Raw genomic sequence first — 27679 nt, 5'->3', positions numbered from 1 at the left:
TCTGCTTTCCCATGTATCCTGAAACATTGCAGTACTTGAAAATGGGGAACATGTATCATGTTTGTCCTAGCCACCATAAAACATTGGCTCCACAGTTTAAATTGTGGGATTTTAATTATGGTGTGGATATATTATTCAGTCCTATGTAATGCACTTTTGGTTATGGTGCTGTGATCTCTTTTCCTTGGTTGGAACTGGGCCAGCTGACCATATTTGCAGTGTGTGGCCAAACATCAAATGCATCCGAATAAGCAAAGTAATCAGTTACAGACTAAACACATTTCCCATTTGTTTAAAATATTGAACAAGCTTCATCACTGGGAGCTGTCTCTTCTGTGACATCAAGCTACTATGATGTGTCACTGCTGATGCCAATCTCTTTCTCATGTTTAGATCTAAAAGCGCTGAGTCCCCTGAACTCTACTGAAATCTTCCTTTGACTGTGGTAACTGTTGGCTGAGGGCCAGTCTCTGTCTTACATCTGAGCATCTCTAAGTATTAATAGCTACGTCTTCAGTGGCCCCTGTGGAGCAAAAAGTTATAACAGTTATCCTCCTCTTTCAGATGGGAAAACTGGATCGTGAACAGACAATAATCCTGATTTGTTTAGCTTGGAATGACGTGGGGGAAGCTGGTGACAGCGCTAGAGGAAAGCAGAGATTTGGCATTAGTTGAGTTCACTACAAGACCCTTACTTGTTTAGCAAAACTGTTTGCTGGAGGTCAGGGAGAAAGGGAAGCAAAGATGCTTCAGATCTCAGCTGTGCTGGAAGAGCAAGTAGAGCCCATGTACATGTGACTTCTATCCCTTCCTAGCGATACACACTTTCATGATTGTGATATTTTTAGACTTTTTTCTGTTTTGATGTTTAGTCCTGACATTGTCCTGACATTATCCTGACAGCACGCTCTTTACTTCTTCTTGCTTTCTTTGCCTTTTTATTTAATTCTCCAAAGCACTGAGGTAGGAGTCTCTCCGTTTATATTGTGTTTTGGAGACAGAGCAGTGAGCAGCGAGAGCTTCAGCTGAACGGCACGTATTCTGCATCCAGTTCAGATGCTGATCTGATCGTGTCTCATACCGGTATGTCTGGCACCAAGCGCAGTGAGGATGTCCACTGCTTGCAGGGTCTCTTGTAAGTGGTCCCACAGCGAGAGGGCAGCAGTGCCACTGTTAGATGCTGGCCAGGAGAAGTGATGCGTGGCTAAAACTCTGCTCACGTTACAGAATAGGGGTAGAACAGTACGGCCCTCCCGCCTACATATATGCTTTTTTGCTAATTTGGCTGTCTTCTTGCTGGCTACATTTCTGCGGTTGTGGAAAGAGTTTATAATGCATCTGTGGTCCTTAAAGATTCTCTGGCTCCCTGTTTCTCTGGAGTGAAGGGTGCTATTAAATATAGCCTCCCACCAAATTCCAGTGACTAATCACACACAGACCATAGTCCCAAACCAGCCATGACTCAGACACCAACGACTGAGTAACGCTACAGGAAGAGCTAACACACTTCTTCCCTGGCCTTGCACAGGCAATGGGAATGCTGAATAAGAGCAGACCAAATAACAAGGCTGGTTCCTGAGCCAAAAAAAAAGGTGCCTGCAGTCACTAGGTATTGTCCAGTGTTAATGCTGAGCTTTCACGTGGCCACACCTGAAGCACGGTGAAGGGGCTGAACATGGATGCTGTAAAGGTCTGGGGCAGAGTCAGCTGGCTGGCAGGGTGGTAGGAGAAGTTCCCATCGTGAAGCTTTCCTTTGAGTTTAACAAGACGTCTGAGCACATACCTCAGGGCAGAGAGGAGGTCTTGGGCCCAATGACACTGTTTAAGGTTAGACATAAGTTTGAGCATCCTACTGGAGTGATGCTTTGGATGAAAGTTAAAGGATGAGTTCCTGATCGAGCTCTTTCCCACCCAGAGAGACAGTTTTCATCTTAGACTTCTTAAGTTCTTTACAACTGAACCCTGCCTTCCCCTTTTAAAATAATTTATCTTTAATAGCAACGTAGTCGGTCATTTCAACCTGCTCCTGTAATGTTTGTGCTTGCTGCAGTTATTTTTGTACACTCAAAAGTGTTGGCTTTTTTTTTCCCTGATTGTACCTAAATTAGTAAAGGATACATTGAAATTGATACCATACAGGTTTTTTTCAAAATCATTTGAATACAAGAATGAGGATGGAGAGTTTGTGACAAGTGGCTGTGTTTATGAACAAATGGGCTCAAAAGAATTGGCTTCCCAAAGCAACTGCAGCTGTTAAAAAGTCCTTCTAAATGTTTCTGGCTTTTCTGAACACATTCTTATCATTATGTTTAGTTAGAAAAATACTTTTTTCTGTACTGAGAAATGTCTATGCTGTTTTTTCAGAACCTGAAGTTTTGAAACTCAAAACAAAAAAAAGCTGCTGTTTATATTACAAGAACAATCAATATTTTCTTTAAGAAGATGCTTTCCTCAAAGTTTTTATTTTGTTAAGAACAGGGCATTCAGAGATTAGGCTGGATGCAGAGTTTTGTCATGTTTATGAAGTCGTGAAAGCATCTGGATACAGTATGGAAACCCTCAACCAAAAACTTTTTGAAGTCTCTTTTTGATATAATCATCCGGGCTTACTCCACTAAACTATGTATTTATTGGATTTGGATGGAAGATGAGGTAAGAATCAAACTAATATTGTTGAATTTAAGTGTATTGTTAAGATTGCATCGCTTTAGGGATGTTAAATTGTGAATGTTAATTGTATGCACTTTCCAGTGCCTAATTGCTACTTCTACAATTGATTCACAACCATCCTGTGTATCAAACAAATCAACTAGAGAGCAACGTCTGTTCAGTGTGCACTTAAAACAACATTGTGGCATGCCCCTTTCCTTTCTTAAGTATCAGGGAGCAAAGAAACAGTAAACTGTGTGCATGGCCCTGAGTTTGCAACACATCACTCATGCTTGACTTCGTTGGCATCATTTCTTAATTACCAAGTGGGAATATGTTTGTAAAATGAAATATAAAGTTTTTGCTTCTGTTGAATTTTTTCAGAAATTTAAAAAAAATTCTAGTGCTCTCAAATACCTTCATCTTTTTAACACCCTCCTTCATCTTATTATAGTCTTCAACTTTGGAAAAACTATAGCCCCTTGAGAGTTAATTTAAAGAAAAACTCCCCCTCTGCTTCCACAGACATCAGAATCTTTGGAAAGACACTGGACAGCATATCTGTACAGGCCTGACCGATTCATTTGCCACTAACTTTTCCGTGTTTTAAATCACTTCTAAATAGCAAAAGGAAAAGTCACATAATAGTAATGAAACCAGAGGCACCACTTAGTAGGCATACTGTCTCGGGATGAAGAGCTTCACCCTGTTTCTGTTGCTGTGTATCTCTATTGCTGCTGAACACCAGTGTATGGAATAATTCATCATGTGGTGTATTGGTGACCTGTTCTTATTATAATTTACCTCTCCCCAGTCTTTGTCTCCTATAAAATTATTGACAATGTTTTTAACTGTTCTTCTTAAAATCGGATATAATACCGTTACTTGTAGATGTGATGATACCACTCTGATAAGAATAGCGGAACAGCTCTGATGAGATTAAGATGGCCCCAAGGGTCGGTCTTGTGCAGCATCATGTCTGCAGCTGCGGCCATGAGTGGATGCCTGGGAAATATGAAGTTCAAGGTTGGTAAATGTGATATTTCCCCCTTACTGTTGTGGTTTAGCCCCAGCCGGCAACCAAGCCCCACGCAGCCGCTCGCTCACTCCTCCCCGGTGGGATGGGGGAGAGAATCGGAAGAGCAAAAGTAAGAAAACTTGAGGGTTGAGAGAAAGACAGTTTGATAGGGAAAGCAAAAGCCGCGCATGCAAGCAAAGCAAGGAATTCCTTCACTCCTTCCCATGGGCAGGCAGGTGTTCAGCCATCCCCAGGAAAGTAGGGCTCCATCACGCGTAACGGTGACTTGGGAAGACAAACGCCATCACTCCGAACGTCCCCCTTCCTTCTTCTCCCCCAGCTTTATATACCGAGCATGACGCCGTATGGTGTGGAATAGCCCTTTGGTCAGTTTGGATCAACGATCCTGGCTGTGCCCCCTCCCAGCTGCTTCTGCACCTGACCAGTGCAGCAACAACTAAAACATCTCTGTGTTATCAACACTGTTTTCAGCACAAATCCAAAACACAGCCCCATACCAGCCACTATAAAGAAAATTAACTCTATCCCAGCTGAAACCAGGACACTTACACTCTTCTGCCCTCCAGCAATTTTCAACCCAGGAACTATTTGAGTCTATTTGTCTCCAGGTTCTTACATGCTTTTTTACCACTATGTCTTTGCCTTAAAATTTTTCAGATATCACAGATACACCTAGGAGAGTGTGTATTTCCAGGCTGAGCGGAGGAGTTCAATTAAGCTTCTGATTGATGTGACTCTCAGTTTTCCCACATAGCAGGGTCACAGCAGCTTAGTATGTAATGGGAATTACACCTTTGTAAGTATTTCCAAAGAAGCCCTTGAAGTAAACTAGTTGAAATGATACAATAGAAAAAGAATGTGATGGCTATAAGACTTATTTTTTCCTGTTTGCAAGGCCAAAAGAAGCTGGAAAAGAGGAGGAATGCGAACAGAAATATACAGGAGTGTGACTGTTGTTGATAGTGACTTTGTTCTTCGTGTTGGGAAGTCTTCTGCTATCGGCCCACTTCAGGATAGCTGGTGACACCTCATGTTCCCTGGATACGCTAGCCGTTAACTGGATTCAACCCAGAGACCCTCAGTAATCAGTAGAGAAAGACCGATAGCAATGAAATAGTGCCAGCTTACACCAACTCATCTTTGGTTCTATGGTTAGTCTCTGCTTTTGTTTCTTTTGAGCCAGTGTTGAAATTGCCGATCAATGAAGAAGCTAATTAGTAGGACAAAACACTTTCATGGAGCAATTATTTCCCTACTTCCCAACACTGCTGATAGTGTTGGAGAAGGCCATGTTTTCTGTGTGTTATACAAGTAACACACAGGGTTTGAAGTGTTTGAAGTGTTTCAGTTTCTTGCAATCCAGATATACAATGGTGTAACTATCTTCAGTTGTGCTCTGCTGGGAAAAGAGATGGTCAAAGAGTAGAAATGCATTCCTTCTTACAAGATGGGAAGTAGCCTGGGATGCTTTCCAACGATCTGTGCCTGAAACTGAAGCCAGCCAACGACTGGAGGAGAGTTCCCAGGCTCTTGAATTCGCCCTCCTTAATCTAGGCTTGGGGGGGTTGCTGGACTGTAACAGGTAAGGGAGACGAGAGCAACGGTAACTGCTACCTGCAGAGCTGCTGTGGGAGAATGGCTTGTAGCTGAGCTGAAAACGGGTCAGAAACCGGCAGATCAGTGCCCAGCAGCAGCCATGCAGATGGCCTGGAGGAAGCAGCTGAAAACAAACAAACATTGGTTTTGTATTGTTTCCAAAAACTAGCGAGGTCACCTCCTTATCTGTGATTTATGTATCTCATGAATAGGCTGCTCAACGATCTGGATGAGAGGACTCACCACCTTGGAATTAAAGCTGGGAAATGCTTTTGGAAAAACAGAAGATGTGCTGGATGAGGATAGTGTTGTCCCTCTGGCCTGGCAGGTTCATACAGGTTTGTTTTTTTTTTTTCCATTAAGAGGAGAAATTGATTATATTATTTGGAGAGAGGTGTTCCTTGGAAAAATCATGATTTACTTCACGCCATGTATGTGATGTCCTGTTGCTATGATCTCAAAAGAAACAAACAGTCTCCTTGTCCGAAATCTCCAACTCTCTTCAGCAGGCTCTGTGCCGCAAAAGCTCTGTCTGTCTTCCTCCTTATGTAGGCGTGCCTCCTGCTTCTTCCTTTGGTCTTTCTCCTTTGCTTAGGTACTTGAAAGACATGTTGCCTTGCCTTTATTTAGGTCTGTGATTGTCTGTGGATCTCGGAGTCAGTCATTACCAGCTTCCAAAGTAATTGTGTGTTTATAATATTCTGGAAGGATGGAGATTTAGCTCTGGAGTAAAACAAGCAGAAATTTCTACTGACTTTTCTTTTGTGTTTGACTCTTTGGACTGTGTATAGCTTTTTTACTTTTCACCAAATGGTAGGTTCTTCAGCCCTTGTGGACTTTAGAATAAGATCAAAAGATAGGCTTGATGAAGGATAATTGGATTAAAACCAGTGTTTGGTTGAGGTAATGTGATGCTTCCTTCTGGCCTTAGTCTCTGAATTTATAACTGAAGGACGTGCAGTGCCTAGTGTGGAGGCTGTAGTGGAAAGTAGCTAAGTGTAGAGGACAAGAATGTAGCACTGAATTGCAGAGAGAGACTATCCTATAGCAGGGTGGGATAATCTGGTGCGGGTGGGAGTACATGTGCTATTCACAGTGTCTCAGAGCACTGTTATTGCACGAACGATGTTACATTACATTATTGCGTGAGCAAACTATGCTCATTCACTTCAGCTCTGTTCTTAGGGCTGACAAGAGCGAGAAATTTTGTGCCAACCACACCTCCCTGGAGATTTCTTGGCTGCTTCTGTAATCCCTTATGTGCTGGACCAGATGACCTCCAGTAACGTGGGGCCTCCCCTTCCTAGAGCAGCTGCTGTTTGCTCTGGGACTTCCCAGCCTATTCAGGCAGCAATGAGTCTACTTCTTGTGCGGAAGGCTCAGATCTACTGTGGATGGATGAATTGATTGTATGGCATATGCACAGCCCTCCAAGAGCTGGATTTCACTGAGCTGCCATTCACCGTTGTGCAGGTCTGTCAGATACTTGCTGAAATCTTTGGCTGATGGAGAAAATCTTAAATGCCTTTCAGACTCAGTCTGCGGGCAGGAAAAAAGCACAAATGTAAAGAAATACGGCCATACCTCTTTAAATCCCGCCGACTATAAATTGTAACTGATTAATATTCTGTGGTGCCACCTGGCCCTGCCTGAGCTGCAATAGAAGGAAATTTGCCTTGCAATCAGAGTTGTTATATGTGTGTACCTGTCAAACTAAGTGGGAAAACCTTTGGGTCCCATTCAACAGATTGAGAGAGATGACTCAGTCACCAAACGTAGACTCCCAGCTGAGTTGGTCACCCTGCCCCGGTACATACAGTATTTGACACAAAGATTGATTTCTGCTGGCTCACTTGGGATTTTTTTGTTGCATGTTGCAAAATCACGTCCTGTTAATCCCCTGACGGTTTCTATTCTCTGCCGCGCACCATGGTGTGAGCTAGACCTTTGTTACTTTCTAACATGTGATGAGGACTAGACAGTTTCTAACTTATTTGCATGATCTCAGTCTCCTCCTTATCGTTCCCAGGTTTCATGGGGCATTTTTCCAAACTTCTCATCTCTTACGTATGGCCTGCAGTGGGGGACAAGATTTTCATAAACCCTTAGCAGCTGTGAGATGTAAGATGGGATTTTTCCAAAGCACTTATCCTGTGAACTCCACTTCTCTTGAAATTAGTGGTGAATGATCTCGATTTCCATGGCTCAGGGTTAGAGCAACAACAGGAGTTTTGTAAACTCCCACTGATGCAGCCAAGATTTCGGCATTCACCATCCTGAATTCTCTTTAGAGGCAAGAAAGAAAATCCCAACGAGAGACCTCAGATGAACATAAAGCTTTCCCCATTCGTTTCAGCACACAACATGGGAGCAGAGAGCTCTTAAGAAGTTGCCTGAATGTTCCTGCCTCTGTTTATCCTATAAAACAGATATAAAAAAGAATATGAACAAAAGTTGATGAACTTTTTGGATAGGTGAATGTGTCATCTTGAGTTAAATGAAGCTTGGCCTTGAAGTATCAGGACTTTTTGTGAATGGCCTCTGCTCTAAAGTGGAGATCGTGACATTGGTCTTAGGGGAAACAGGTTTCTGCTAAAATTATCACCAGCAGCAACCCTGGCCCTGAAATCTCTGTCATTAGGCTGTAGAGTTAGATACAGAATTTGGGTCACTAGTGGGTATAGTATTCAGTGGGTTATTCCCCAGTTCAGTGGGTGTGGTATCTACAACCTGTGGTCCAGACTCCCACCAGAATTCACCCCAGGCTGACTCAGCTGCCTATGGTTGTCTTCTCCATTGGCTTGAGGAATGACAGCCAGCGGGGTACGCTGCTATGTTACTTCCTTGCTGCTAGGTAGCCCAGAGGGCCACTAGGCATGTTTGACTGGGTCCAGTTCTTGGAGAAAGGCTGAACTTCAACTTCACTGCTCCTGGGGCCTGTTCCTTGAGTCCCAACTAGAAAATGCCATGGACCCTCAAAAAGAGGTAATACAGCTTTTTCCTGTAGCTGATTAAAGTAATTCAATATCCTTAATATCACCTGGCTTGGCAAAACACTGACGTTTGAGTGAAAACCCCATGAAAGCCAACCTTTATTTAAGTTCTCCATCTCCCAGATGTACCACTGTAAAGACTCCAGCTGTTTAAGCAGGCAGAATAGAGCTGCCGCTCCCTGTCTGTGTGCAGTGTGTGTTCCTGGCTCTGCGTGTCTGTGTGGTAAAAATAGCCATATTTTACATGTATTGGAAATATTAAAGGCTTAATTATCATCTGCTTTGGAGTTTTTTTTCAGCCGAGACTAAGCAGATATGAAGAATTTGGCTGCTGTTCTCTGCTCCTGCACCACCCAGCCATAATGAGAGCTAAAGCAACTTGGTGGCTACTGTATTTTTAGTGGCCCCTCTGGCAGGAAGAGATTAGAGGGAATGCAGCTACTTCAATACCCCCTTGTTCCAGGCGTGTGTCTGTCTGTCCCCAACAGACCCCTTGGCCGTGCATAGCTGTCGTAGGAGCTAGCTTTATATGAAAGAGAGAAAGGAAAATCTATTTATAGGCAGTCTGAGCGGCACATTATTCAAGGCTAGGTTGTTGACTCATGCCCATCTGATATCATTTAAAGGGTTAGATATTGCCAGCGAACAAAAATAAGTGCTGTTACTCCCTTCTAGTCAATAGAACTAACTGTTCTTAAGCTTACATTTGCTTTTACAGCAGAAGCAGCATTGTGTCTCAAGGGTCCTGTTATAAGTATATACATCGCTGAAGAGGTGCTAATCTGGATTTCCTTGGGATTATGGTGATGGAAAGAGAAATATGAGGGCAGCAAAACCAGCAGAGAGCAGAGCCTTCAGCTCTGTTGTCTGTCGCTTATGTTCATCTCTGTTAAAAGGACCTGCAGAAATCAAGGGGGAAGGAGACAAAAGGCAACCCTGTTAACACCAAGGGTTCCTCCTTTCCACGGTAGAGTCTTGGAAAGGCCCTTCCCTCCTCCTCCTCATCCTAGCCTGTCTCAGGAGTGTTCTCTCTGTTAAATAGAAACTGTGCTGTTTCCTGTCTGTCTTGAGCCCTTGGCTTTTGGCATCAGTTTTCAAGCCCTGAATCACTCTCTGGGGATGTGCCCTGGAAAGCTGATGGGAACTGATTGCCTATCAGCAGCTGAGATGCAATTCTTGGCTTCACTCTTCTTGGGAATCGCAGTGTGCAGACCTGGACAGCATCATGCGCATAGCATAAGAGACCAAGCACCTCTTGTGGGCTGAGTGTGTCAGATCCTGAGGCAAATGCTTATTGCAAACTTCAGGGCATGAGGGAGGTGGGAGGGAAAAATATCAGCTCATAAAGCTTTGCCTGCTGGCTCAGGAGCAGGGAAAGAAATACAAAAAGAATGAATGTAGTTCCTTTTTTAGGTCACAGCTGAAATTAACCATGAGCTATTTAACACTGAAGTGGAGGAGAAAGCTGAAAAACTAGGAGAGCGAGCAACTGCTTGAAAACTGGTGAGCCAAATATCTCTTTCCAAAGAGAAAGATGCAGGATTTGCTTGGTGTAAGGCCACACTTCTCAACAAGATCCTCGTCTTTCCTTCTCACAGCTGGGATAAAGAAACTGAGGCCAAGGCTCCAGGCATCCTGCTTGAAATGTAACATAAAGGGGAGATGCAACAGGCAGGTGGGGAAAACTGGCTGTGAAACAGGCCTCCCGTATACACCTTACACTGTGGCTGCTCTGGGCCAGGTTGGCCCTGTGAAACCAGAGCAGCAGCCACAGATGAGAGAATGAGAAGACAGAGCTGAACTCCTCCTCACAGCTGCTTGAATTCCCTTTGCTGCCCAAGTCCGAGCATGACGGCCATCATCTCCTATTGAAGGGATGCTAATGGTTGCTCTGCAGAGAGGGTGCACCCTTTGGCTCAGAGCAGTGGCAACGGTACCTTGATTACACTGTTATAATCAAGGCTGATCAACACCAAATGGTGTTCTGCCTCTAGAACAGTTTTTATATATCATGATAACAATAGACATCTCGGAAATATTCCTGGAAGGGTTTGTTTTTCTCCCAAATGAGGATGGGGACAGAGAGAATGGCACTCCTAAGAGTCAATACCCTAGTTGATCCCAACCCTTTGTGGGGTCTGGAAAGACTTCTTTAAAGTGCTGCACTGTCTCATTAGATGCATTCATCAAAATTTAGTCTGCTGCTCCTCAGGGTAGCACTGCATATGCTGGGCTGTGCTCTTTCTCTCTAACTAGGAAACTTATCCTGGACCTGAAAAAAACCCTTCCCTGACAGAGATAAATTCCTTTCTAATAAAAACGCATTTTCTTTTTCTGACAAAACAAGATTTTTCATGAGGTGAGTAGGAGAAAACTGCATCCAAAAACACACAGCAAGAAAAGCACATCACAAGAATATAGGCGAAGTAGTCATCAACAATTAGAACAGACTCTTGGAGAGGGGCCTGAAACAGCAAAAAAAAGCTGCTGGATTTGTGATATATTGACTAATGATGTGCTAATAGATGGGACATGTCTGTAATAATTAATTGGTTTTAAAAAAAAACCTAAGCAGAGCCAGGATCCTCTTTGGGCTGAAGGGGCGTTCACAGTTTGCCAGCAAGGCAGACATTAGGATCATACCTAGCAGATCTGGGAAATCACAGCCATGGTTCAGCAAAGCCCAGAAAGCACATGGCTAATCCTACCTTTCCTCCAAAAAACTTGTGATATATATAGACAAGACAGAGCAAAAGAAATGCTGCTGCCATTGGAGAAAGGGAGAAGGATTAAGTGAGTTGGCCAAGTCAGACAGGAGGCCTGTGTCAGAGCCAGGAGCTGAAATCACCTCTCTTGAGGACGGTCTTTAATGTCATTGCTGAAGGCAGGCTCCCATCTAATCAAGAGCTGACCTCCCCGCGGCTCCTTGTGTGAGATCCCCATGCTCCACAGGACCTGCCACTTGGATCCGGCTTCTTACTTTTATCTCTTTTGCTCGTCTGCCCTGGGTTGGCTTTCTGAGTGGACCATGCTAGAATAAGCATCACCAGTGAAAGGCTGTGAGAGGGCTTTTCCTGTTGGAAACAAACAAATAAGCGAAACACACCACCAAAAAAATCCCCAAAGCAAACAATAAAACCAAGCCACTACCAAAAACCTCCTCTGAGGTTCTTTTTAACGCAGACTCCCAAAGAAGTTTAATGCCATGGTGGAGGACTAGGTTGTGCAGTGTTGTCCAAAAGGTGGGTAGGAGAGGGAGAGCAGAAGTTAACCCTGTGGCATGTGGTGAGCAAAGACCCCAGTGTAGGGCAGGGACTGCCAGGATCTGCTCTGCAAAGCCAGGGGGAAGCTCAGCCCTGACTGCAGGCAGGAGGGATGGAGTTAACCAAAACCAGAATTTAACCTCTTTGCTCTTCTGCTCCTCCCTTTTAGGAAATCCTCGGTCTTGAAGAAAGGAGCTGGTTTTACAGAACCAGAGGTGACCCTAGGAGTTCGAGGGGCTGCTGGGCCAGCCTGCCTGCCTGCTGCACCAGAGGCAGAGGCTGCTCCCTGGAGTAAAGGAGGTGAGTGAGCAGGTTGAGGCACTGCTGCTGTATTTGATGGTGGTGAGGAGCATGTCAGGGGCCGATGGGGTGACCGTGCCTGAGCAAGCTCCCTTCCTGCCAGCTCAGCTGTGTTCAATAGGAGGGGTGGGCTCAGGCCCCTGGCAGTGAAACAGGCGCAGGTCTGCACCCTGTACTAGCAAGCAGGTTTCGGTATGTCGGTAACAGACTCTATTCACAGACCGACTGGTGAGAGCAAGAGGCAGAAGGAGCAATGTGAGAGGAACTAATTTAAAAGGGAACATTTTCAGAGGAGCTAGTCCAGTCCACCCTGCCCCAAGATGTTCACCTTGCAGACAGATGCTTTTCAGCAGTTCGTGGGGCTGCAGTCCCTGCCTAGTTGCATTTGCCTAATCCCTGACCTTTTAGGTCAGTGGGAAGAGTCCCAGGCAGTCAGCAGGCTTGGGAAAAAGCCCCAAATGACAGAGAAAATTAGACTTTGGGATCTTTGAACTGTTATTCCTGTTTGACTCATGGCTGTGGGTATTTTCCTCTCTGTGCAGCTGTTGGGAGAACTGGGGGTGGCTACTGGGAGATGATTGAATACATGTGACATCCCTGAGGTAAGAGAGCTCTGTGGTGAGGCCTTAAAATGTTACGGCAATCCTAACAACCAGCAACTCTGGCAGGCGCTGCTGTCTTGCAGGACTGTGTCTGGGGGAGCAGGCATTGGCTCTGTTGTGAAATTCCTTGAGTTATTTGCGCAGTGATAGCACCCACCACCCCCAGTGTTAGGTGAGCAAGGTCAAAGGGATGGTCCGTTGCCCCAAGAAACGTACTGCTTACAAAAGAAATGAGAAATAGAAATAAAGGGGCTGTTGCAAACTTAAAATCCTAAAAGAAAGAGGAGGATTGGTCAGATGTGGGTGCTGAAGGCCAGGCTCCTTTAGCTGCTTTTAGGTGCCTTCTCAAATGGAGCTGGCTCTCTAAGAAGGGTTCTGATGAGGTGAAAAGGAGCTCATCTGCTCTAGGAGTTAGGACGGAGGATGACTGCATCCTTGTCAGCCAGGTCCTCTATCAGTCGTACAGAGAGAGAGAGGCACTTAGCCCCTGCCTGCTGTCAGGCTGCAGCTCAGGAAGCTGCATGGCCGTGCTGCTCGCAGCTGCTGGCTCCTCTCTCTTCCCAGCTCTGCTTCTAAGAGGGGTCAGAGTCAGGGCAACAGTCAAAGTGCCAGGGAAAACTTTCAGTGGTGATAGCTGTAGTTTCTCCTCTATCTGCAAAGCTGAAAATGGAGAGAGACCAAAAAAAAGTCTGAAACCCCACAATGATGATGATAATCCCCAATTCCCTTGTAGTCAGTCTCATCTCACCCCACCCTTTATTTTCTTCTCCAGCAGGAAAATGTTTCCCCAGCATTGCTGGCACCTTTAGCAGGACAGATCCGGTGAAGGAGTTCTGCTGGGGTTCATGCAGAGATAGCATGAAGGGCTGGGACGGGACGCTGGGTTTCTTTCAGGACAGTGAGTTTAGGTCATTGCTCTGCCAGAGGTTTTTTCCACGTGACTTTAAGCCTGCCTTTTAAACTCCTCTCTGCCTCAATTCTCCAGCAATTAAATGGGATAGTACTTTTCTCTTTAGCTGTTTGGATTGTAAGCTCCCTAAAGCAGAGGCTGTTCCTTCTTATGCTTGCGTACGTCTGCTAGCGTGCCTGGTCCTGGCTGTAGCTGCTCCTGTGATATCCCTTTTAATGAGAGAGAATGAGCACAAGTCCTCCTCTCTCTGCTCAGGATCAGCCAATTCTTCCCCTTTAGGTTTCCTATCGCAGCAGTTGCATCGGGGTCAAGAAGACAGGATTTGACTCTAAATTGTCCAAGTGTGAAAGCACAGCACGTGTTGTACCAGTCAAAGCGTGAAGCAACCCTGAACTTCACGCAAATCCATTGCCTGAGCCGGAGAGGAACACAGCAGCTTCCCCAACATATGTCTAAACAGCGTTGCTGCACATCACAAATTAGCCAGGCACTTTTGCAAAAAACATGGGGCAATCTCTGCTCAGAGAGGGAGGTCCCTGAAGGTTGCGTCTCAGCCCACAGCATGCCTTGGGACAGGCTGCGCGTACGCTGAGCAGCTGGGTCCCTCTGGACCGCTGGGCTCTCACTAGCAGAGCTGGCCATAGGACTCTGAACAGGTGTTGCAAATTTTGCTCCTATTTCTTTTTTTACAAGCAGGGCAAGACCATCTGTTATGCTCTGAGGTCATTAATGATTTCCAGGATTGCCAGGAAATAGAAAATACTTCTGCAGTGTACAGTGTGTAGGGCAAACAAATAATATACATAAATATGCAAGAAAACAGACCAGGGTGTAGTATTTTATGAAATATTACGGTGGAGTGGCTTCCAGCGGTTTTGCCTTAGGAAGCTGCACAGCTGTTTCAAGCTGTGGAGCACTTGGGGAGATGATCTGTATTTGCATGACAAAGGCAAAAACAACATAATTGTCTACATTACCTCCTTCTTTGTGTGCCATGCAGGGGTGCCTTCCAGCTCCTTGCTCAGGTGCTAGGACTGCCTCTGCCTGCAGCCCAGGATCTCAGAGACGTTATCTTGTTGCTCAAACTCACCTCTTATCTGGAGAATGTGGTGTTTTGGGCTGTAGCCCGAAAAGCCAAATGAAAGCCTGCTGAAGCCAGTGGGAATGTTTCCATGAAATGCTCAAGGGTTTGCCTTGGGTTTCATTTGCTCTCTGCAAATCTGACCCAAAGCCAGTGGAATTACTCTCTTTTGGGATACTCACGCTGTCCCTGTGAGGAATGTTTTGGAGGTTAGGAAGAGCTCGCCTCCAGGCAGGAAGCAGGGCCCTAGTACACCATGGAGCGCATGGGGTCCCATGGACCTAATCATCCCTGAAGCCTTTAAGAAGCACTCGTATGAGGCAAGGCCACTTAGCACTGCTGTCAGGCACTCGTGTACAAATCGTCCGCTGCCCGCGAGGCAGCTGTGTGTGCTCGGAGGCGGGCTGCGGCATGCTCTGCTCACGCGGTTTTGCAGCTGACCATCAACATCTGTCTCGTTGACTTCTCTGGGACAGGCAGGATCAGGCTGTGCTGCTGAATCAGTTATCAGGAGTCTGGCTCAAGTGAAGGCAAAAGGCTTGTGATAAAAATGTCTGGATGTTTCATTTGCAGCCAAGAAAGAGAGCTTAGTTTTCCTAGGCTCGTGTAGGTTTCCTAGGCTTTGATAATACAGTTTTTGTTTTGACACTATGAAAACATTTCATTTTTATGTGCTACTTTGCCTTTTTGATGGAGATCTTTTTATTAGAATATGACTTTAGTATGTTATACTGTTATTTTTATAGTATATGAATAGTCTGTTCTATTTTTTACTGTTACTGCAACAAACTATTTCTACCTCATTGAAAAGGAGAGTGTTTATGTTATCAGAAAAAAATCAGCATTACTGAAGCAAACCATACTGATCTTTCTGATTATTTTTTTAAGTAATTCACGGGTAAATTTCCACAATGTGTGATTTTTATTTAATTTGCCTTATTCCGTCTAGGAGCTTGTACAAAAATATTGGGGCTTTCCAGTGCACAAGAATTACACTTGTCAGCCCACCTGACGGTGATTCTTCTTGCAGAGATAAGTAAGTATTCATTTCACTAGTGCGAGAGTCCCTTTGCAAACCTATTTTGTGATCCATTGTGATCTGGCAATAAGAACCTGCAGTAATTTAACATTACCGCTTTTGTCCAGGTTATTAAATATACCTGAATTACAACAGCACCCAGGGACTTCAACTGACCCTGAGGTTGGACGCTATACAGACGGAGTCAAAGAGAGTCCCTGCCTAGTGTAATGGCATAAAATAGCCAAGAGAGATATTGTTAATCCTCGTGGTTTACATCTGGGGAATTTGGGAATGGAGACAGGAATTATTTTCCAAAGGGTTGTGCGGGGAATCAGACACGAAACCACGAATGCTGGTCCCAAGACTCCCACGCCGTAGCAGCAGGACCTCCAGCAGGTGCTACCTGTGTTTCCCATTCTGTTTTGCCGATGGTTTCTCCAAATCCCAGCCTCTTGTAATGAGAGGCCTTGTAAAGCTCTTTCAGGAGCAACCGCTCTGTCCTATTGTTTAAAACTTTGCTGTGCCCTTGAGGAAACAGAAGTTTTCTTCCCTCTCTTGAAACGTGTGGTATCTTCAGCTGTAGCATCAGAGGAAATCAATCAATATAATCCTGCACAAAATTGTTTTCTCATCAGCTTCATCCCATCCAGAATTCTTATTTTCTGAAGGTTATCCCAAGAGTGATGGTTAATACATGCATCTTTTTGAATTTGCTCAGAGTTAGTCGCTTACCAGGATTATTCCAAACTTAAAAGCCAAACTTGGGAGTAATAAAGTGCTTAAACAGATTATTGCAGTTTGATGGTCCTACTCAGGTAGGTAAGTGCGTCTTTGCACCATATGTATGGCCTCTACTCCAGTTCATCCAAAGGATAGCCTGGTTTCACTGCCAGCAAACTTTTGTACTCCATCTGGATGAAACTGGATGAAACGGCGAGGACTGGCTAGTCAGATTGCAACACAAGGGTAGCGGTTGCAATAGTTGTGTTATGCCGAAGTAGAAATCTGGTGCAGCGGAGTCTGGCTTGAAGCAGAGACTGCAACTCCTGCCTGCTCTGGAGACATGCCTACAGTCCTGTGTAAGGAATTAGAGGGCATGTTACTCAGTAGATGCACAGTGCTGCTAGTGCTTTAGGACAGATTTACATATAGGGTGACTGGAGACAGACTACCCTGCAGCACGATTCGTTTGGGGTTACAGATTTCAGAGCGTTCTAATCGCCTTTTAAACAGTTACGTCTTTATTCAAGAAAACCTGCCTCAGGCTTTCCCAGTTTAACTTCCAGTAAGTAAGTAAAAGAAAAGAAAGTAAAAGATCTTAGGAAAGGGTTCGCCTTTAATTTTGTTTACAAGATGAGAAATATAGTCCAGCCTCCAGCCTTTCATTGTGTCACAGTTACCCAGGCTTAGACTAAGTAGTCTGTTAAGATAGCATGATAGCATGCAGCTTGCTAGGGGTCTGCTTCATTCAAGTCTCACCTACCAAATGTTTGGGCCAGGCCAGCTCCACTCTTTATGTATTTTTTTTTTAGCGTTCTGTGAGCTTTCTAGGAAAAAAAAAAGTTTCTTGTTACAAGGTCCTGCAACCAAATACAGTTCTAACTCCTACACTGACAACACTTTTGATGTGCTGTTCAAAGCAAATCCATCGAAGCAGGATACTGTTAATAAAACTCAGGAGAAACAAGAGGTCAAGTGACGTGAGTAAATAGACCTTTCAGTCTCTTTGGAGCTCCTGTTCAAAGCCAAGAGGAATTTATCCTGATAAAACCACTAGTTTTAACTTTGGAGATTGCTCTTTGAACCGGAAAGAACTACTTCATGCTAGTGGATTGCATAAAGACACTTATCCACATCTTTCCAGTGCTCCCAAATGTATCCAGGGACAACTCCTATTTTTTTATATACTTTTGAATCAAAGGAAATAAACCCCAAACCAGTATATTTAAACCTTTGATGTCCTCTAGACTTGTGACAGCATTTTAGCATGTCAGTAGCAGAATCATTTGTAACATGAGATGAATTGTCATTGTTTATATTTATCACGTAATAAAAACTTACATTGGACAGTTCTTGTGGTCATACAAGCTCTCTCATTTGGGCAGTAGGAAAACTCAGTGAATTTAAAAGAACTTCGTCTGGTAAAAATTGATTCTTCCTGAAGTCTGTCCAGTTTCACCTGGCAGCCTTTTGAGAGAGTATGCAGATATCTTATGTAGCACCTGTGGCTTCATACAGAGGTGAATGTCAGTCAATACGTAAGTCCTAGACCTTCTTAGTTGTTTCTTAGGTTCATCACTTCTGAATGGAGTCCGAAGTATTTAATCTGAGGAAGAGGCGCTGGTGATGTGCAAGGGTTTACACGGGATGGCAGCTGGCCAGGGCTGTCTTTACCTAAGGAACCTCCATTCCTAAAATCTGCTGGTTCTTTGTTGTTTTCTTCCCCAGAGGTAAATCCATGATATCACTTTCTTTTGCACATGGCCCAGTGCTTTTAGCTGACTTTCCACCCTCCCCTTCGCATAACTGAGAGAATGCCAGCATGCAAAACACCGCCTGTCTTACAGAAAACTTATGCCCCAGACATTTTATATGGGAGTCATACGTGTGAGGTTCTTATCTGGAGGAGCTGCTGCCTGCCTTTGGGATGTCTGCCCTGTCTATTTGGTAGCAGGTAGGACTTGACCCACTGGGCTGGCTTCCCCTTTTCTGCGAGGTTTTCACCAGCTGTATCTCTGTCCTAGTTTCAGATCGGTGCCACCAAGATGCACATCTGCCCTAGCTGATGCGGAGAGCTGCACACAAGGGATCCTGTCTGTACCCAACAGCAGGGACCACTCCCTCTTAATGCAACACATTCCGGGAAGCCATTTACTGGTGCTGCTACACCCTTGTTTTTTCACCAGGATGGGAAACTAGGGGTAAGGAAGATGGCTGTAGCTGAAAATTTCATTTCATGTCGCCCACCCAGCCCTGTGGTTTGTGTCTCCACCTCTTGTCACTCAGTAGCCTTGAGTTGCTTGTCAGTGTGGGGACTGCCGGCGGTGATGGAGAGATGTGCTCATCTCTTGGCAAAGATGTTTTTCATGTAGCCACAAACCCAGAGCACTCCTGTAATGCTCGCTGCTGCCTGCCGCTTCCTGCCTGCTCCCGCTGTCCAGAAGTGACCTTGCAGAGGCCACTTGCAGGTTTTTCAGGCCTCCAGCAAAATTAGACAGAAATGGGAGAACTTTAGCAAAAAAAGCACTCCTCACCAAATTTGGCTTTCTCTCAAAGTCTTGTATCTAATTGAAATACCTCAGCACAGGCACTGTGTCAGCGCGTGGGCTGTCAGCCTGGCAAAATACATACTGCGTGCAAGCTTCTGTGTACCCTGAAACCTCAGTCCCACTATTTCCATGTAACCTGAACTTATAATTTCTGCCAAGGGAGACTGAATTCAGAGAAGCCTGTGGTATTCTTCAGGGATGAAAAGGGGCGTATCGGGAAAACCTGAGCTGGCCCCAGCCTGCTGAATGTCCAATGAATACTGCCGATGGGAAGATAGTACATGGGATGTTCTTGGTGGGGACTCTCTCCCTTCTTTCCACTCCTTTGGCTCTGTGCCTTTTGCTAGCAGTTTCCATGGCTGTCATCCTGGTGACATTCCTGTCAAATTCTTCCCTTGGCTAACGGACGTGGTCATCAGACTCACTGAGCAAAAATCTTGCCCTGGTTTGACTTGGGACCTAACTGATCACTGTTCCCAGCCCTCCCCCAGCCCCTGCGTGGATTTCCGTGCCCACGGACGCCTACGGCTCTTTCAGATTTAGGAGCAGCCCTGTGAACCAGTTATGTCCCCAGGTCCAAGGGGCTTCCCTTTCCTCCAGATGACTCATGGCCTACGTGGATAGAGGCCCTTTCTTCCAGAAGGCTCCCAAAGACATTGGACATGTTGCAAAAAAGGGCAAAAGTCATTTGGAAATTACTGTATTGTTGGGATAAAATGTAAAAAATTGCAAAGTGGGGTTTGCCTTCCCAAGGGAACGGCAGGCTGGCTCAAATATGCATCCCTCCCACCTATCTTTGGATAGACTGACTCACCCTGTGTGGCTGCTTCTTTCTCTCTTTCCATCAGCTACAGCGTCCTGCATGCCTAGCTTAGGTGGGCGTTTAACTTCTAGGATTTTTGCAGGATGCTGTATTACCTTAATTTCTCTTTTCAAAGGAGTTTGGTGCACTTTCTTAGCAAGTCACTAGATAGCGTGTCAAAAGAGTGTTCCGAAATACTGAACCATAGCCTCAGCTCAGTCTAGCGCAGTGCATAGAGAAGTAAAGAGCATTAGGAGCTTGCCCAGGCTCTTTTTAGGCTCCTGATCTTAGAAAACAGCCACTGCTGGGGTGGATGCACAGAAAATGAGCGTCCAGGGACACTGGACATCCCGAGTCCCACTCTGGGCGGGGAAGTACAGGTAGAGGCTCCCCTGGTTTGTGAAACTGCAGACTTCTAAGTCTTCAGTAACATTGCAAAAACTCTGTTATATCTGTGAGAAGTCCTAGAAGTGCAAATATATTCACCTCTTATGGGTCTCTTCACTGCCAAGGCAGGATAAAGTGACCCCACTTCCCTGGTACCTCTGTGGGTCGGTAGTAGCCAGCCCAGCTGCTGAGCAGCTGGCTCGTGCTTTAATGCAGTACAAGAATAGAGTAAAACATGTAAAACTTATTGTTTTAAGCCAGGCACAATTATGTGGGTACATACAAATGATGCTTGCAAATTTTGGCTAATATTGTGTGTATCTGAAGGCAGAGTTTGGATTTAAAGATCAATTCTCTACAATGCTGAGTGAGAGGAGGCTAATTTTAACAAAGATACTTTTCCCACCACTTTTCATATTTCTGTGACTGCACATCCCTATTTACTTAAAGTACAGCCCTCACCACAGTTATTACATCATGAACTTGATATCTCTCCCTGGAAAAAGAAACACTTTTTAGGAAAAAAAGAAAAGGGAGAAAAAAAAAAAAGAAGGAAGTGTTCAAAGAAGTTCAGAAAGCCTCAGATTCCTCTAGGGTCCCCAGCTGTGCTCTGTGTTGTCCCAGCTGAAAGCCAGATATTTCCGCTCTGCACATTAAGGTATTCAAGGAGAAATTAAAGTGGCTGTCTTGAGTGTGCTTTGGGCCAAGTGTGTATGTCCTACCTCAAAACAGCCCTGATACCTAAGGTTATAGCCCTTTATTCTTCCCTCCTTATAGGCCTGGGGCCAAACACGAGCTCTGGAGCTCGTTATGGCTACCTGCCCGTCAGTGTGTAAAGTGATAGAGAAGTCTTCAGATGCTTCGTGGTCCCAGTGTCCTGGAAGCCGCATCCTCTGCCGGACCATTTTGGGTGACAGAGCAATCTTTCCTTCCCTGTCGAGGGGAAGAAGAGCAATACTTCTCTGATGGTCTCATCGCATCACATGTCCCGTTCCTACCACACTTCACAGAGTTGCCTCCTTTGGAGGCACATGCTGGTGGGTGGCCAAGCACCGATGGCGTTGGGGCAGCCCTGGGTGGCAATTAATCCAGTGTGTTAGGAAGGCTCTGCCAAATACATTGCTCCTTGGGGTTGGTTTATTGGTCTAACGTTAGCTGGGCCCATGAAGCCAGTTAGCATGAAGCCAGGTTTTGGTGAGTCATATCTGCAAGCAGAAACCCTTGTCACAGTCCCCCTTTCCTCACTCCCCTGATGAAACTCTGTGTGGGGTTGTGACCACGCAGCAGACCAGAGCGGGGCTGCGTGCCACGGCACCCTTGGTCGGGAAAGCTGGCTGGGGGCTCTGCAAGGCAGCAAGTTCTGCCCAGCCCCGTGGTAGCATCACAAGCATTGCAAAGCAAAAGTGCGATAAACTGAATATCTGGCAAAAATTATCTGGTTGCCTCCTTGATGAAGTGAAGATGCAGGGGGCTGGGCTGGCCTGGACTGGTCACGCACATGGTCTACCTTGCTCATATATCTTTGAGTCCAGAGCTGCTGCAGCTGTCATTCAAACATGCCCCTGCTGTTGCGTTATTTAGCTCGGCCTTCGGTGGGATGGGTAGGGTTTTTGTGTCCTTGTTGAGGGACCGTTTCTCTGTGTGCTGTGTCTTGTGATTGCTTGCTTAGGTGGTATGTTATGCAGCTCAGATCAAAGCCATGTCACTTACCAGCTAGTGAATGATTCAAAGCAGAATTTCACATCTTCACGATAATTGTTCACTCTAACTACGAAGAAGATTGTTCTGAAATCAGTCCTTGCATCTGCCTTTCTGTTTGTAACTGCTCTAAGCAACCAGCACTGAGTGCAAAGGAGACAGAGCGAGCTTCTGAAAATTGAAAGTACCGTAGACAGTACAGTGTGTTGTGCAAGGGCTCTGTCCCTCATCAGTGTCAAATTGCATAAACCAGTGTTGGCCAGATGAAGTGCAATAACAGCTCACTTCCTAAAATGGAAATATCCCCATATGTTGTTCCTGGCTGAGGACTACTCTCGGGGGCAAGATCAGCAAGTGGACGGTAGTGACTGCAGCGTGCCCCTCGTCGCTGCCGGCCCCCATGGTGCTCGAGGGAAGGAGAACAGCACTATTTGCCATAGAGCTGACAAATAGCGGGGGACTTTGCGCCCTATAAAATCCCCTTAATTTAACTGTAACTGCCAATAAATTGACTTAACCTAAATAGGGTATCTTTCTTGAAAAGAAACTACTGTTCTCTGGGATCCGACCTCCGCCGGTTAGTCTGTTACTGCTTGTGTCACTCCGATATTCCCTAGGGCTTAAATGTTTCGGGTATGTTGTTAGCACAACAAATTAAAATGGGAACTTTGAAAGTCCTATACTGGGAGTTTATTTGCATAGTTTAGCAGCAAAAGAGTGTTCTTCCATGGTGGAGAGCAGTCAAGGGTCCATCCGTGCAATGTGGAAAAAATGACTGGTAGGTGACAGTGGAGGAAACCCAAATATACCATGGGACTCCTCACCCTGGGAATGATCCATCAAGGCCAGAGGAGCAGCTAGCCTCTGTCTCTGCTTGGGATCCCAAGATTGCAGGTTTCTCTTTGATTTTAATTTTAACTGCTCTCATCATTTTTAGCCCTGCCCTGAGGCTTTGGGCAACCTAACCTATCCGAAGCCTGAGGTGCCAGTCATGTTCTGTTACCACAATTTTTATCTCTTGGGTTTTTTTGATGGCTGCAGCACGATTGTATCATGAAGGTATTTACAAATAAGATATTTAGCCAGATAGCATATTTGTTTAGCAGTAGCTCTGGACACTAGTTCCTTCCAGATGTCCTTGAAGCTGGCAGGGTGTCTTGCCCACAACTATCTATCAATCGTGCAGTCTCTGCCTTGCCAGAGCTTGTGGACAGCATTTGTCCCGATGTTGCTTCCAATGTATCTGAGCATTTTTATCTATTTAAGGACTAGGGACTTGAATTGCTTGCCCTTCCGTAGGAAGCTTCCCATAATTTAGCCATTTGACCAATGCAGGCTCTTATTTTGTAGTTAACTTCTCTCCACATTCATTCCACCAGTACGACTTTGCCCAGCGCCTCATCTCTCCAGAATTTTCTCTCCCATGTATTTTCTTCGCAAAAGCTCCTTGACGGTACCTGCAGACCCATTGTCTCAGCTTTCTGGAGCTCTTTGGCAAAAGTCGTCTTTCTTGTGATGCATCACGTGGAGTTTCGCTGGTTGTCCCTGCAGTCTAGCTCAGCTTGGCATTTCATATGTGTTTGTCAGCCCTGCTGTGGCCTGCTTTGAATCACCCACCTCTTAACATCTCCTAGAGTCTGACCCTCCACATGGCTCAGTGGAGATCTTCACGGCCTTCAAAGAAAGTCTGCAAAAATCAGTTTGTCTACAGAATTGATGAAAATTGCATCCAGTCCACAGCTTCCTTCCATAGCTTAGTTTCAGAACCAAATCTGGCACCATCACAGCCAAAGCTACGTGTCACGCTTCCACGCAGATGTTCCCACCGGGGTGTCAGGCATGGCTGTGCAACTCAACCAGAGCTAGCTAGCAAGTCGCCAAGCTTCATCGTTCTCTTGCACGGTGCACGGTCTTAATTTACTCCTGTCTTGAATGTGGGAGCAAAATACAAGCAAATCAGAAGAGATGCAGATCTAATCCAGGTCGGGCTGCTGCTAGCAGGGTGCAGGCAAGCAGCCGCAGCAGCAGCAGGGATGTCAGGATCAATACGGAGCACGTGGCTGCTTTCACATTATTATTCCACTTATTTTAAGATCAGGGATCAGGAACAGGGATATTTGTTCCAGAAAAAAAATCAGTGGAGTCATTCATGCACATCTGACCCTGATTACTGAAGTTAGTCTATGGATTAACATGTTATGTGTCTCTAGGTGCAGATGCATACACACCCGTTATAGAAAGTCAGCGTGGCTCTTCAGCAGAAAAAAAGGGGCAAAGTCTTGCCCTGATTCATGCAATGGACATTTGCAGCCATGTCTTCCAGCACAACGACCCGGCCAAGCTGGGCATGGAGCCGGAGGGCGGAGGAGTGAGATATAGTGTAGGGAGGCCTGAATTTCGGCTGCCCTTGCTCCATGGCAGACCACTCCAGCACCCTCTTGAGCGCTAACTGCAGCAGAGATTGGTTCAGATGGTGTCAGCAGCCAAACTAGAATTTCTGCTTTAAAAACAAGGGAAGCATTTGATGGGTTTTTCTTTTGCTTTGTTTTTTGATTTCTTTTCTTTCAGAAATAGAAAAAATGAGAGTGAAAACCATAGCAGTCACTAGGATTGTGGCGCTGCCCAGCTTTAATATAGAGCTTACAGGTCTGGGGTCTGTCCTGAAATCCCGGCTCACGGGGGGTCTCCAGTCCTCCTGGGGAAGGATTCACAGGTAAGCTTCAGTATGAAACCCCTAAAAACCATGGGAGTAAGTGAAATAAAGATGACACAAATTTTTCTTTAAAAATCCCGACTTTTAAGGTAACATCACCATTTTCCCGAGGTTTGACTCATCTTGTTTTGGAAGGGCTGCATCCAGAGATGGAAGCGCAGCTTCCCGAGAGGTGGTGGCAAGGCTGGGATGGGAGAGCAGGGAGAGACGAGGTCTCCAGCATTGGCTGCTGTGGGGAGGGAGGATCGTTTCCATTCCCCTGAGGCAGAGCTCAGCTCTCACGTGCTTGGGAAATACTTGATAACACAAACTTCTTTTCAAAGTCCTCACCTTGTGGGTTTTTCCTATTCACTCATTGAAAGCTTAATTTTTTTGGACTAGGAGGTTCCTTTTGTGTAACTGAGAAGGTGGCCGTGTGGCTAATGCTCTCTTGCCTAGGGTAAATTCCTAGGGTAAATGTTTCTCTAGCTCATTAGCTCTGGGCTGGGATTCAGTCCATCGACTGGCTTTGAATGTGGTTGTTTTCATTTCTGTCTTCCTTGGCACAGGAGGGACATAGTCCATGACTAAACTTTTCTGGCTTCGGTGCCAGCGCAATCGTGTGAGAGGTTCAGGGGCTGAAGAAAATGCTGAAGAATCACATCTGAAATAGGAGAGCTTTTTGCACGTCAGGCTGCAGATGAAAATGAGCAACTTTGGGCAAAATTCAGGCGAAAGCTGTTTCTCTTTGGCAGGCCAAAAACCATCCAGCACTTTCCAGTACTAGTCAGAAGTAGCAGCAAGAGCAAAGGGCAAATGCAAAGGGCACTTGCAGCCTTTCTCCTGGGCTGGCCCAGAAACCTCTGCCCTGATCCACCAGCCCTGGCCGGCTTATCGCCGGAGGGTGGGAGCCCCCAGAGATGCAGACGGGCGGTTGTTTAAGGACTGGTGCAGCAAGGCCACGTGGGCTCGGGGAAGCGTGTGTTATTCTTAAGCTGCCCAGGTCAGCTGGGTGTTATCTCAGAGCCGCTTGGTCAACAATCTCTGTGACCTGGGTCCAACGGGGGCTGCTAGTCCAGGAGCTCCCAGCTGGTGTCTGGCTCTCCCAGTGCAGGCTCGGGAGACTTCAGCAGCAACCTGAAAATTAAGAAAAGGCTGATACTGATAGTGAAATCATGGAGATAACAAAGTACATACCTCACTTCTGCATTACTTAGTGACCCTAGAGATAGCTGACCAAGACAATATATATATATTTGAAAAATACAGCACTTATACACACTCTTTTCAGAAACCATGGTGCCTGCTAGAGGCACTGGCTGTAGTCACTCTCCCTTACGGTAATTAGCAAAGGCATGTCTCAAAGCTGTCAGTGAAGCTGGTTTCTTCTTTGTGCTTCTGGTAATGAGGCTGGTTTTGGCCTTGGGTATAATTTCACTCACCATATGTGGTTTCCTTTTCTGTCCCAGGAGGGAAAGGGGGAGTTGCTGTTTGGTGGGGGGTACTGGATCACCCCAAAGCCAGTGCAGAAATCCACCTGCAGGACAAAGAGGCAGTCCTGCTCCAAAAACCTGCAGTCTAAGTTGGTGCTTGCACCCTTGTGGTGGACTTAGCCTAGCTGCAAGATAAAAGAAATTAAAAATGCCCAGGTGTCTTTTCTCCCTGGTGATGCACTCATGCAGGTTAGGTTAGCTCGAGAGAAGCAGAGCTGTTGTCCTTTCTGTGCCCTGAGAGGGATGCTGGCGAACACCAAGGCATTAAGGCAAGCGTGTCCTTGCTTGCACGTACCACCCCGATGGCCTTCCTAGGACCGAGTTCCCCTGAGCTCCTCCAGCGTCCGTTTGGAGACGGCCGGAGGAACGTGTGGTGCATGCTAGCAGTCCTTGGCGCCGGCCCAGGACCTACTGTCACTCCTCTCTGCCTTTTCCTCATGTTTTCCTACAAACTGATGGAAGGCTTGTAAAAACACTGTCCTGGGACTTTCATGTTAAACCAGGTCACACCTTTGCTTCTTCCAGTGGCTTGGCTCCAGCTGAGCTCAGCTCAGGCCACAGCAAACCCTGCAGAAAGCTCCCCAGCTTCGCTGAAAGAAAAGGTAAAATGGGCCGGTGAGGGGCCAAGCATCACCTCCTCAAGTCTTAGTCTAGCAAGCTGGTCCTAAGTAGGGACCCAGAAAATCCATGTCACCCCACTCCTAGCTCATGCCCTGCCTCACTGGACAGCTTACTCTCTGCTACCAATCCCTTAGACCGTGGAGGCTGAACTGAGGGAAGGTTTCTTGCCTTGCTTAGATGGTCATCGCACCGTCAGCAGCACCATGCTCCTGCTCCTGCTCAGGCAAATCGTGCCTCTCACCATCCACCTCCTACACTTTGCTTTTCCCTTTTGGTATCTACCTGGCTGTCATTCGTTTGAAGGAGTTATGTAGCTGTCTGATACTGCCTGGTCCTCCCCATGATCAAGCCGTGTCACCTCTTCCACCTCGTTGACAGAGGGCAGGATTTGTGTTGGTCCTGTGGCCCTGCCAGCCACCGGGCAGGACGTCCCTGCGTGTGCTCAGGGCTGCACAAAGCCGTAACAGCAAATAGTCCCCACCCGAGCTGTCTAAACTGTTCTTTTGCAAGACTGGAAGCATCTGGCCTAAAAGTAAATATATAAATGGAAGAATTGTTTTTCTTTTCTTTTTTTTTTTTTTTTTGGTGACTATTTTGTACCAGGCAAATAAACCACTTAATAAAATCATTAATCTCGAAAGAAAAAGAAGTTAAAAATGCAGTTGAACCATAAGGCGCTATAAAAGCAGTTCGTACATAAGGTACTAGGGCTTTCAAACAAGGACTTGACATTCTGCACTGCACCAGGGTGGTGGAGGGTGGCAAAGCACGAGGCAGGGATTTTTACACCTCTCCAAAAGCCTCATGACAGACGAGAAGAGGAGAGCATCCTCTTCTGCTGAGAGCGCAGAGGCTGCCTGCGTGGGTCTAAGCGGAGGTACAGAGCCACGTGGAGGAGACTCCGTGTGCTTAGATCAATCTGGACTTAGAAATGTTGCTTTTTGCTCTTTTCCTTCTTTTTTTGTCTCCTCTCTGAGCACAAGAGACTGATCCTCCACCACCAGCGTGAGCGAGGGTTGTGGCGTCCTGTGCCAGCAGGAAGGCAAAGGGAAACACAAAAATCCCAACACGTGAGTACTATTGTTATTGTCTTCACTTGGTGAGACAAACTGTTAAAAGCCTTAAATGAAAGGTATCTCTAGGGAGAGGCTTTCAGCCAGCATATAAATCAAAAGGTTCACCTAACTTTTTCCCTCCTGTTTCTGCCAGTGTTTTAATTCTGTTTGATTTGGCAGCCCATGTTTATTTTCAGAATATTAAAGA

At 45.8% G+C, this 27679-nt stretch overlaps 1 long non-coding RNA gene across 5 annotated transcripts; it reads left to right on the top strand.

The window, feature by feature from the left end:
• On the top strand, nt 1-27679 carry LOC140657821 (uncharacterized). 5 transcript variants are annotated; one of them, XR_012044508.1, is made up of 11 exons: nt 1-2652; nt 3541-3675; nt 4346-4484; nt 4584-4839; nt 5497-5622; nt 9691-9780; nt 11710-11840; nt 15383-15469; nt 18199-18375; nt 24179-24323; nt 27394-27679. It is a non-coding gene; the product is annotated as an uncharacterized lncRNA (long non-coding RNA). The 5 variants fall into 5 exon arrangements; XR_012044509.1 differs by lacking the exon at nt 27394-27679 and adding an exon at nt 12383-12442 and having other exon boundaries at nt 24179-25824; XR_012044511.1 differs by lacking the exons at nt 18199-18375; nt 24179-24323; nt 27394-27679 and adding exons at nt 12383-12442; nt 15580-17699.

The sequence above is a fragment of the Ciconia boyciana genome, chromosome 10 (genome assembly GCF_034638445.1).
Source record: "Ciconia boyciana chromosome 10, ASM3463844v1, whole genome shotgun sequence".
NCBI classification, from domain to species: Eukaryota; Metazoa; Chordata; class Aves; order Ciconiiformes; family Ciconiidae; genus Ciconia; species Ciconia boyciana.
The sequence above is the reverse complement of the archived record's forward strand: the minus strand, read 5'-3'. Positions and strand labels throughout refer to the sequence as shown.